The following is a 13,644-nucleotide window of genomic DNA, read 5'->3' as shown; positions in this document are numbered from 1 at the left end:
ATTCCATTCTTCCATGTCGACCTAAAAAGGGGTCGACATTTTCTCTGGTTCGTAGATTATTTTTGTGCTCGATAATTATGTTTATCCAAAAGAAATCGATTTTTAGAAAGCACTGATTGACGGATCGTTAAAGAAATCGTGTATAAAAGAAAAGAAACTGTAGACTATATAAAAAATAATAATAGCACGTGCCTCGAAATATTTATTTCTGAATCGGTAGGCGATGGAGTTGCATAAGAGATCGGAGAAACTGCATCGAATTTACTCGCAGTGACTGTACCGGGTGCCTACAAAAGGTCGTGGTCGTGGAAGGTGGTTGTTTTATCCGTACCATGGAGGAGAAAGAGAGAGAGAAAGAGAGAGAGAAAGAGAGAGAGAGAGAGAGAGGGAGTAACTCGACTTCTCTTGCATCTGGTTTTGCTCGTTTGCGGTGATACTCGCGGCTGGACCAGTCTTCGGTCGAGAGTCACGAAGAAGGCTGGTTACTCGTCGGGACTAGACAGGACATACTTATACTCTCCGAGTCTCTGCTCGGGATCGAGGTCACGGCTGCGAGGCCTCTCTATTATGTAACTCTGAGAGACTTTGAGAAATTACGGACTCGTTAAACCGAAATGAAATCGTTTTTGGATTTTTAATTTTTTTTTAACAAAAACTGTATATTTTTTCTTAATGTTAAATGGAAAAAGCACTGTGACGTCGTCAAAAAAAAATGTTTGTTAATAATTCTTGTTTAATAAATCAATATGTTTATAAATAAATTCTTTTGTATCATTAATAACTATTGTAAATATATAAAAAATATGTATCTCATACTATCATTTCTATTCACTAAATTGTATTACAAACTATATTGTATTTTATATTTTATCCTTGCTTATGTAAATAAATAGAACTTATAATTTTTATTTTATTTTATTAAGATTTATTAAGTTATAAATCCAATGTCTAAATAAAATTAATTTATCGCTTTATGTTACACGTTACAATGACAATATTAAAAACATATTTTTGATATATTTATAACATTCCCATTCAAAAAAATCAAAACTCAAAAATCGTTATTAAAAATAATTATTAACAATTCCTAATATTTTTCTAGAATTATAATGTTTAACAGAATACAAACTTTTTGTTAAAACACATTAGTCAGAAATATCAGCTGTTAGTAGATATCCAATTTACAGTATCTCGAACGAAGTGATATCGAATATCGATATGTTCTGATCACAATGGAATTGATGATTTGCCGTTAACTTCTATTAACTTTGAACAGCATTATACAATGTAATGGTACATAGACTTACGTTTAGTCATATCTAGTTGTAATGTTTTTAAATACAAAGCTTCTTTATATGGATAATACTTAATACTTATTATATCGAATATTATAATTCACTATTGCTGGCAAGAATATTTATTATCGAAGTTATACTATTCGCTATTTAAATTCTTAAAACTATCCTATTATGTGAATCTATTTATTGTTAAATTATAAAATTACGATCGTATGTGTGTATATAGTATATTTACGATATGATCCTACAATTGTAAACTTGTCTAACGAAGGAAAATCCCAACCCGCAAATTCAAAAAATTATGAAACTTTGACGATATATAAAATATGTATAGATATATATCATGTAAATTTTTTACTGCTCGAATTCATTCTCGATTCATAAATTCAGAATATTCAGCTATTTTTCAATTTTAAGTTGTTAGTAGAAAACTATAAAACATAAAGAAAAAGTTTTGAGACAGAAGTTGTTTCTTTTAATTAGGACTATCATTTAGTAAAAGATTTATTGTTTATATAATTAAAAAAAATCATAAAACAAAAATATTAATAATCTTTTTCTAAAATTCATTCTTTTTACATGAAATCTTAATTAATAATTTAAATAACTATAAAATATATAATACTGTTTTTTTTTTATACATATACAAGCTTTATTGTATTGATGTTATATTGATAGTGTTCAAAATTCATAGTGCTCAAAAATCAAAATTCTGGATCTTTATTGTATCATGTATCCTATATGTATCACATATATGTTGCATCTGTAAGAACTAAAACATTTCGATATGTGATATACTATATCATATAATAGAATATAATAGAATATAATAGAACTATAGTAGTTCTACTTCCTATATAAATATAGGTATATCGATGCACATGTTTTTAAAATATTATGAAGCATTATTATAAAAAAAACTACTTCCATGAGCTGCACTGAGTTATCAATCTCTACTCATGGAACATTACATATCCATGCATTAGAGTCACATATAAGCGATTGCACACAATTGCCCTACAATTACTACAACTCTGTTAACAGTTCATATTTCGATGTAATAATTTAAATACGTGTTTTTAAGTCCTCAAATATTTAAAAAAAAATGGAAACAAATATATGATAATATATAATATTTGATAATATCTGAAAAAAGTAAAGTTGACGGAAGGGATTGAGTCATAAAAAATATAGAAAAACAGAGAGGAGTAAAAGCATACGTGTATAAGCATATAAATACTAATATATGTTGTATAATTCATTCCTATTGCTGATAGGACGAAGAACGCCAGGCGATCTTGTCCAAATTGAATTGCCATCGCTCGCAGTTGTGAAACCACCGATCTATCGACGGACGAAATGAACAAAACGGTAAAAATGGACGAAACTCCCGATATATATATATATATATATATATATATATATATATATCGTACCTATACAGATACAGATAAAGGATATACACGAAGGATGACACGGTGCGTTTTCAGTCGATCCACTTTCCTCTTTTTACTCCTCGCACTACCTCTCCGATCCCTCTTTTTTCCTTCCCTTTTCGAAAGATAGACATAGAGAAAGAAGGAGATAGAGCATAAAGCAAGCGAGAGAAAACCGATCCGAAAGTCGTAAGCAATCGCTGTCTCCTCGAGAAAATCCCAGGGGAGCGTCGAGAAGCGATATGTCTCCTTCGCGTTTATGCTTGAAACGAGCGGAAGAAAGAAGAAGATGCGTCGACGAATTCACCGTGATTCAAAAACCGTGTCTTTCCATCGTTTATCTTGATATGGAAAATGCACTATCTCGATATGGTCTTCTCATCGTATTTTCGATTTGATTTATACATTAAATCTATGATCGATCGAGAAAAGGCTAGAAAAAAAATTATTGAAAACTAAAAAATTAATTATATACCGATATTCCTTTTATTCAATTGTAAATGATAATGAGTAACAAATAAAGTGTATATTTAATCTCCATTTGTTTACAAAGAATGTTCTCCTTCCTTTTTATAGATATTTCAAAATATAAACAAAAAATTTGAGAAGTCAGATCAAACGAGAATAAACGCGTATAGTTATCCTATTTTCACTATCATGAGAAGAATATAAAAAGACAGAGAGCAAGAGAGAGATAAATAGATAGATAGATAGATAGATAGATAGATAGAGAGAGAGAGAGAGAGATTTGCGTTTTAAGAAAAGGCGTAGAACGCGATCATGGAAAAACATTTCTCGATGAATCGTCGCGATTATTTTCATATTTATTCTCGTTGGTATTTGTCTTTCACGAAGTAAATAAACACTGATAAAATGCGAGAAATCTCATATCCGTTATCTATCTTTTTATCTTTCTCGCTATCTTTATCTATCTGTCTCATTCAGTCGTTCGTTCACTAAATATTTTCTTCTTCTAACTCGTATGTTGAATATACGCTAAGAATTGCCTCCATACAGCGTTACTGCTTATTGTTCCGACGTTCTGCTATAATAGAATCGCTTTATTATGGCACGATGAAGTTGCTTTAGAATGTGTATGAGCATGTCAGTATATACGTGTAATACTGCACTGCCTTACTACGAGTGAAGAGATCGTGACTTGAACTAAAAGATAGAAAGAAAAAAAAAGAGAGAAGAAGAATGTTTTTCTTCAAGCTTAGTGAACTTTCTCAATATTTTTCATTATTATTCTCATGATATATTATACTTTAATTAAAATAAATTAACGAAATAGGGAAAGCGAATTGAAAGAGCTATAAATAGCCAATAATGTATTTATTGGTTACAATGATAATTAATTTTACAATTAACGTTTTCTGAATAAATGGAAATGATAATTAAATTCGATAAAACATTGAATTATTGAAAGAATTTTCTGTTCGAGTAACAACAATTACAAAGTAAAACGAAACGAATTTTGGTACTCATACACCGGTCGCAGGTGTTAAACGATCGAATCGATCGATGTTATCAAAAAGGTACCATCATTTCGATGTTTTAAAAAGGGATAAGCTCTCGTATTCGGCAAAGGAGAAAGTCATGTTAAGGTGAACGTCCTCGAATTTTTTGATCTCGCACGTGAACCAAACAACGAGGTAAGAAGAATAATTTGTCCTCTTTCCTGTGTCCGAACACACCTAACTTTTCCCTTTCTCATTCGTTCTCATTCGTTCGTTTGTTCTCTTGTGTAATCATATTGGCCCGAATAACTTTACCCTTTTTTAATTTCACAGTCTGCTCGATGAACGGTAATTCGGGTTTTAACCGAAAAGCAGACTGTGATGGACGTGCGAAATTTCACCATGTACTGTATTCTTACAAGTCGAATCCAAAAAATCCATTGTTACCTGCACGATGTCTTTCTCCTGGGCCAACGATAAACTCCTTACATTATTATCATTACTTTCGTGTCTCTCGAAGAGAACAACGCATTCGAATATTCTCGAAGGTGCGGCGAACGAAAGTCACGCCGGAGAGTTCGTCCATCGTAAATTCAGTTCTTGCGGTAGAAAAATTGGAAAATACGCATACGGGAGTCAGCGGCAGATGTTCGTCATTTTTATTTCTTCCTTTCATTTTTTCCTTATCTTTTTCACGATGCTTATTACCGTCTGCATTCGTTGTTTATTACTTTTACATTCCTTGATCTTTTCATTTCGATATTGTACGTATGCAAATACAATTTTAAAACTTTAATTATTCAATATATTTAGTAATAAAAATTGACAATCTTTTAATCCAATTACGATTTTCATTTCCATTTTTTCATCTTTTTTCCATCTTTTTCCATTTCTCTAACATCTTTCTGTAAATGTCAAGAGAAAAGGAAGGAAAGAGTTCGTTGATCTCAAGCATATAGACGGCACATGCGAGGCACATGCAAGTCACATGCACAATAGCTGTATATTGTACGTATATACAATATATATGCATTGCACATACAATTAACGTCGACCACATCCCTTTCCCCAGCAACGCACAGCCGGTGATCTCGACCCTTACGTAATATCGCGGAATGCCGGACGACACGTATAATGTAACGCGGACGAACGTTTATTGCGCTAACGTCTCGTCGAATGCGGGCTAGATGCGCAGAAAATGCATATAATTGGCGCGGAAATTACGTGGAGGGTCTGCTACGACTATTCGAAAGAGAAACATTCGATATATAAACATATATATCACCTTTCTTCTGTCTTATTCTCTCTTGTCTTCATCTCTCTCTCTCTCTCTCTTTCTCTCTCTCTCTCTCTCTTTCTCTCTCTCTCTCTCTCTCTCTTTCTCTCTCTTTGTCTTCGCGTTCATATTTACATATTTTATATTTCTTAATAAAAATAATACGAATTTAAAAATGTAATTTGTCACGCATATAACCACGAAGGACGATTTAAAATTTACTGTCTAATTCTCGAGCACTTCAATTGCACATAATTAAGTATTCACGACGCACGTAATTAAATATTGACGAGTTCCGATCTCTTTATCCCAATGACGAGCCGATTTTGCGAGATCTTTATTAGAGTTTGAAAAATGTGTCTCAAGATTTATTAGACTTTTAATTCATTTTTCAGAATGGAAAGCGTATGCGCGAAGGCACGAATGCATAAAGGCATACTGTCCACCAGAGTAAATACACGAATGTACGTCCCACATCTATAGATGCAGGAGCAAATTCGTCTTAATTCTGTTGGAGAGCCACTCTCGACGAGTTTCCCGGAGGCTTAGCCGGCAATGGGATTACTCGCTCGTGGAAAAGCCCCTGTCGAATTTATCGCTCGGGACTTCGTTTAGCCGAGCCGCGTGAATGAAAACTTATGCCACCAGCCGAGATCCAAGCTAAGGGCCAGCTATTACCAAAGATACGAAAGATCCTCGGATAAACGGCAGGACGATATAATCGCTTTCGAGTCGAACTCCTTTCTCATAAATCAGTCCTACGACCTCCTACGTTAAGCTATTAACTTGCGAAAAGGATACGTAGTCAGGACCCATTTTCCCCTAAATCTAATTTCCCTTCGAATTTTTTCCGTACAAAAGAAGATTTAATTGCTACCTGCTCTATCGATGGGTATAATTTATTATATTGGTGGACTAATAAATTTCTAATTAGAGTTAACAAATATCAGTTTACGAAGAAATAAACAGAGTTTTAAAAGAATAGAAATGATTTTATGTGTTTCAACGTCTAACTACTATCTTGTAAATATTTCTAGGATAGGATACAATAGGTTATCGAATTATTGAAATATCCAGTTTCTTTATTATTCAATGAGATATTACCTGCCAACGTTCTTTGCCAATAAGTCATTCTTGCTTGAAATAAATGGCAATGTCATTAATCTTAATATTAGAGAACTGAGTCAATAATTAACGGCGTGCGTGTGCTCACGAACTGTATTCCTTGTAGGACAAATTACGAACGACGGATTTCTCTTCCCTTTCCTGCAAATAGATACAAATGGCCAAAGGTGTCTCTCTGTTATACGTTTATTTATGGAGCGTAATACGTGATTCGTATGCGTGCGATGCATTACAAATAGAAATGTCGATAAGTGTGAATAAGAAAGAATGAAATAAATTCTAGAAAACGATTGTTCTATTACTTTATGATATATGACTACAATAAATTAATTAATTTTATCTTCAACTTACACAAGAAAATTCCTTGATATTGGATTTCCCAATCTTTATCACGAATCTCGATTTGGATTTTCCCTTCTCGACATTTGCGATAACTTGACATTATCGGTCACACGATGAAGAGATAACAAAATTCCTGTCATCCATGCTCTAACGTATTACACCTTTGATAACGTATTTCCGCATTATATAATTTAAATAATTCAAAATAATCTCTCACATTTTTACAAATTTACATTTTTCAATCTTTCTTCGAACATATACAAGATGTAAAAAGAAATTCTCGTAAACTTTCTCCCAATAGCTTTAGAAAGGAATGTTTCATTATATCGTATTACTTCTAACTTTTGGCACTCAACCAATCAGGATTATATTGCAGAAGCTTATTGTATTTCATCGGTAGACCTTTCTACTTTCCTTCGTCATTTCACGATAAAAGAATTCCTACAGATATACCCGAACAAATTTCATCGAAACGACAAGAAAAGAAGTGATAGGGAGAGAAAGAGAAAGAAATAGAGAGAGAGAGAAAGGAAAAGGAAGAGAGATAGAGAAAATCCATATCGAAAATATGTATATACACATATCAAGAACTAACACTAAAGGACTTCCAATAAAAACGTGTCAAATAGGGAACGATGAAAAGCAGCTACTAAGATCTCCCCTTTTCTGGACGATTAAACGAGAGCAAGAAAACGCGTGACAGATCCGCGGCAGCACTAAAATCCTTCTAAGCCGTTCGTGGTGTCTTATTGCATTTATCTCTCACTGGACCTTTCCGCTTCGGGATTTCATTCTGCAAAACGAGACTCCCTTTAACAAATGTTACAAGGCTGCGTGCTCTGTAACCCTTCGGATCAAAGAACAAAGAGAGAAAGAAAGAGAGAGAAAGAGAGAGAGAGAGAGAGAGAGAGGAAGAGAGAGAGAAGAAAATTTATTGTTCTAGAAGACAAATCCTTACAAGTTCAAATGTCATTTAAACATGTTAAACTTGTCTAGATTTAAACGATCCACCAAAATTACTAACATAACAAACGTCGAGTCAAATTGTAATTATAATCATCATTGTAATTCTTGAAAAGCAGGCAGATAAGAAAATGGTCCATCTTTTAAGAGATAAAGAAGGGGGAAGGTTCGGTGTCGGATTAGATTTAGCCATTGGTAGATGGACACGCGTTCACTTCATAATGACCGAGGGATCCATTGTCCGGTCGGTGGAACGTCGAGGGTCGCTTCGGTCTCTAACTTCAGCCCGAAGGTATTGGCGAGCACGAAGGGACGACGATCCACGTGTCCCAAGCAGTGTTGTACGAGTTACAAAGTCATTGTTTGCGACGTCGTTCGAGCTTCCCCAGAGACGGCAAGATGTTATTTCCGACGGTGGTTTCCTTCCACCGACGTGCTCATGCTTACGAGAGAGAAAGAGAGAGAGAGAGAGAGAGAGAGAGAGAGAGAGAGAGAGAGAGAGAGAGAGAGAGAGAGAGAGATAACAGAGAATCTTCTTGTCTATTGGCGATCTCTATCTCTCTCAAATTTCGTTTGTTGTAATTTCATATTAATATCATAGTTCAAAATGTATTCTCATTATTGAAAATGGAATAATCTAATATTATTCTCTAATTGTTTATCATGAAACAATTCGTGTATATGTAAATCCAAATGGAACGTAAGACAATCTTGCATTGGGGAAGAACAATGAATTCGAATGACGGGACGCTAACGCGACGCATTAGCAAAGAGAAGAGAAAAGAGAAGGGAAAACGGGAGTGAGAGTAACGGACAAAAAAAGAAAAAAGGTTGCGGATGGCGCGCAAAGAGAGACGTATACCGATGAGAAGTACCTTTAGGTAATTTAAGTAGGAGCCGAATAGGAATTCGGATGGCGCAGCTTTCGAAACAAAGGACTCGGCTTCGCGAATAACGTCGAACAACGTCGAAACGGGCCCTACTGTGAGACAATACCCTGAAAGTTTAGCCTGCTCGCACGACGAAACGCAAGCAGCCCTAGAAGAAAAAAGAAAAACTTTTCCCCCATCGATGCCCGGTGAATGCTAAAGGTAGGAGAAAAATGGTCGAAAGAGAGAACGCAGAGGGAGTTTACACGGCAGAAAGACCATCTTTTCGATGGTATATAAGGCTTATTGTCGAAACGATAATGTACCATCCCATCATACATAGGGTTCTCGTTCAAATCTCGTCGAATCGCAATTTACAAAAACCAACGTTAAGATTGATAGTTTCCATTGTGATATTAAAAAATAGTTTTCTCTTTTATCGTGTCATATTAATATCTATTAACGACAGATTGAATGCTATATAGCTTTAAATTTTGTAGTTCATGAGGAATATGAGCTTGTCGATTTCCATAATTCTTATCGAACTTGTGTTTTTCATAAGTTTTAGTTAAATAAAACCTATGGGAAATCGAACTCTTTCTTTCTCTCTCTCTCTCTCTCTCTCTCTCTCTCTCTCTCTCTCTCTCTCTCTCTCTCTCTCTCTCTCTTTCTCTGTATGTGTTTATTGACTTTAAAGAAAATCAATTGAAACTCGCACGTGGCTGCTACTACGTAAGTAACATAACGTGAAACGCTAGACGTAATTCCTTTTCCTTAAAGCAGCCACGGCACAGTACAGCAATGGTAACGGCAACAACGATAGCAGCAGTAGCAGCAGCAACAGCAACAGCCACTTTCAAACTCGATCCGTTAACAAGCTCGCATTATTATCGTGCGTATTGGCGAGGTGTGGCACAAAGGGCACGTTCGTAACTACGCAACTCGAAGGTTCGCACACGTATCACGCGCCTACGCTCGAGTCAGGTGCCTCTTGCTAACAAAGACCAATCGAGGGATCGATATTCTCTTACTTCCATTGAACATCTCCTGTTTATCGCATTTTCGATTATTTCATATGTAATAGTAATAGCAATTAATAAGAAAAATTATTAATTCTTATTCTTTTTACTTTTTAATCTGTTAGAAAGAATAATTGACGATGAGATATAACCGAAAGTTTTACAATTTTAATAAAATAATATTCGTGTACTCATTTATCCGCAAACAATTTGATTATTAATAATCTTCATTAACTCTCGCTTCCCGATTGAATCGTCGACGTTAAGAATATTTTCGTCGTTCTCCTCCACTTCTATTGATATCTCTCATCTTCTCTGATCGTCGACCCTTCGTAACCATCCTCCATCGACGTGGGAATATTACTCGATATGCCACCCTGTTACGAAAGTTCGACGATGTAGTCTTCGGATGGAGATCCTTTCCTGCGGGAAAGCCAGGTTAATCGAAGCTGGCTAGGGGGAATTGAGGGAAGGAGAGAAGCGAAAAGAAATGAGGAGGGTGGTGTAAAGTTCATTCGTAAGGAGATATTTTCGAAGGAAAGTCGCCTACTACGGGACCGAAGCGGTTAATTGAAAAACACGAAGAAGAGTCTGATATACCTGAATTTTTTTTCGCTCGTGAATCATAGTAATTTCGGTAAACAAGTTTCTCATCTTTTCTCTGAAAAATAAGAACTTGTTTCTGTACATTTTTTCTTGTATTTCCATTAATTTCTTTACGAATATTCGACTTTTTATGAATCATAACAATCGAATCTTAAGGAAGATAAAGGACTAAAGTTATATAAGAATGAGAAAATTCAACTCGTTGAATTTAAGCGGGAACAGCTAACAAATTATTCGTCCAAGATTTATATTTGTTAATCGATCATAAAGGTAATGGAAGATACATCGCCGCATAGTTTTCTCCCTCTTTCTCGAATCCGATTAATTTCGCTAAACGATTGAGTCCGAGAGTTAGCAAAGAAGAAACGGCGGGCGGAAGATAAACGAGATCGTTCTAGAGACGATCGCACGTCAAAACTTGTTCCACATTCTTCGTTCGACGATAATCTTCTCTCTTAAACTCTACAGACTCTATCTCGGTGATGTAAGAATAAGAAGTCTTGGACGCACTCGAAGCAGTTATCTGAACAGTTTTATCTACGATACTTGTTTTCTAGATGAGCCAATGAATTCTATTATGAATCAAGAGAGATAAATAGCTAAGTAGATAGACACATTATTATAGCTAGTTTTAGATAAAGCATTATAGGAGTAGCAAAAGCGATAAGATAAAATCTAAAGTAAGATACACGTGGTAATCAGCAAAAAAGATATTCCATAGAAAAAGAGAGGGAAAGACAGTATAGCCTTCGTAGGTAGTAAGATTCCGGTGGAACAGGAATGTAAAAATAATCACGAACTGTAGATTCACGGCACGTTTTCGACCAAGATAGTAGAGAAAGAGAGAAAGAAGGGTATCTCGGTCGTGTGTACTCGAAATGGCTGGCCAATTACGGGACGGCCTTGTCTCCCGTAACCGATCTAACGACCGATCTAACGACTGATCTTACAGAGTATTCCTCTGCGAATTTGACCTCACGATGTCGCTCTACATAAGACGTCTCAGAGAGAAAAAGAGATAGAAGAATCACAGATCGTGGCTCGTCCGATGAATACCGATGGCAGTACTGCTCCTGCAAAATCTTTTCCCTCGAGAGCAAACAGTAATTCCGCTTGGTCCTCCTCTTCGCTAACCATTGCTCGGATCGGAATTACACCATGACGAAGGCCCTTGGATGTTTTTCCTCAATAAAAATACGCCCTTGTAAATGAAGCAGAGTCGTTTCATGTTCTCTCTCTCCCTCTCTCTCTCTCTCTCTTTTTCTGTCTTTTAGATCACGTCGAACAAAATTATACGATGTCTCCGACGTACTCGCAGTAAAGAGATTGACTTACGAGAAGCAAAGAAAGAGAGGGAATGAGAGAGACATTTCGAAGGAAGAACAAACGAATGGAACAAATAAATGAATGAGAAAGTAAATCTTATCCCGGGAATATCTATCAAATTTAGAAACCATTATTCAGGATACGAAAGTTTGAAAGAATATTGTTCGATGGCCGAACCCTTATCCTTCTTAGCATCCACGAAGAGATCTTGTAGGAAAGCCAAACCACGTACTTCGGGTCTCATACCTGAAGTAAGCTCTACGTGGCACCGAGAAACTTTGCAAGCGAAACTGATGGCGACTACGCCGTTCGGCCAGCCACGCAACGACGAAATAAGGTTGGTGAAGAGGTAGGATGGTATGAGATGGAAAGTCGAAAGAGGTTTTCCTTCGGACGTAGGAGTCTGCGAATTATTAAACATAACGGTGAAATATCGCGTCGGGTATGTTGGCTGCCATCTTGCTCGTTCATACTGCCGGGGGATGAGGCAAGGGGGTAACAACGTGATGTGATTTCGCAAGAACGCTCGACTCGAGAGCAGCAGAAGCCTGCATTCTAAGGTGCAGCAACGAGCACCGATGTATTCGCGATAAGTCGAAGAAACGCGAGAGCGTAGCTACGTTCGTTCGTTCACTCGGTCGATCGAAGAGAATGGAAATCGTGTCGATGCGAGAGATAAATGACGAGAGATCGGAGATCACCGATACCTTTTTGATCGATAATATATGGCCACTCGTGTTCATCTATCGTTCAATTGTGATCTGAAAAGAGAGGAAAAAGGATCGCGTTTCTTATCGAATCTCGGGATTCGAAGTTCTGTTAAGGAAAGAATTCTCGCAAATCAAACCAAGACATCTCTCCAAGAGAATTTCTTTGTCATTCTACCGCCTTAAACGTTAGAAAATTTCTTCCTATAATTAAAAAAAAAGAATATCTTCTTTACCTTCGAACAAACCTTCGTAGAACTTAACATGGTCACGAAGAGAAACTATCAAGCAGGCAAGAAGCCAAACGGAGTAAGACGATGCCAATAAATAAACAAAATCCCACGAGACGTCTGTCTGCAGGTGTAGGAACGTGCTAGCTAGCCAGTGATAGTATCATAAGAGAGGTCGAAGGGCAACTGCAGTTACGATTATACGAGTTTCGTGAGTCCCTCCGAGAGGTCTCCTCTACTCTGCGCCGAATTAGTAACTCGTGACGTGATCGTTATCTAGGATCTTACAAGATAAATCGTAATGTTACTAAACGCTATGATTTATAATTTTTCACCTATCAAATTCCATTTCTATATCAACTTTAAAAAAGAATTTTAGTAAAAGTTAAGTTCTTAAATTTTCTCTTTCTCTCGCACTTTCTCTTTCTCGTTTAATTTAAAAAAAAAAAAATAAATAAATAAAGATAAAGATAGTAGTATGTATTCAACTATGTATAAAGTAATCGTTTCAATCCAATTACGTTCGGTAATATCCTGAAGAGAGAGAGAGAAGAGGAAGAGATCGTAGGAGAAGCAGAGAGTCACGTCCGCGTTATCCGTTTCGGCATCCTCCGTGCGTGAGTCTTGTTACGGGGATTGGCCAAAATCCACTGGTGCTAATGGTGTTTAATTGACCCTCGTGCAAGTGTCAATGGAACGTACGGTCGCTCTTATGAACGTTGCCTTGGACACGAGCGTATCGTGCTCGTTTAAGCACGGAAACAAGCCGGTAGACAGTTAATTTCGATGAATTTTAAGCCGATAATTGACGAGTGACATGCTATGCACCGAGCGCGCCGCTACATTACACGGTCGTTACGCTAATCGTGACGACGAGATTACTATCCGATATGGGCGAATAGAATATTATTAACATCGTTCATGAATCGACTTATCCACTGATCATTTATCTTTTATAATTACATATTATCAACTTAACGTTTTTTA

The sequence above is a fragment of the Vespa mandarinia genome, chromosome 2 (genome assembly GCF_050613455.1).
Source record: "Vespa mandarinia isolate Hongniang chromosome 2, ASM5061345v1, whole genome shotgun sequence".
NCBI classification, from domain to species: Eukaryota; Metazoa; Arthropoda; class Insecta; order Hymenoptera; family Vespidae; genus Vespa; species Vespa mandarinia.
This window is presented reverse-complemented; position numbering follows the sequence as displayed.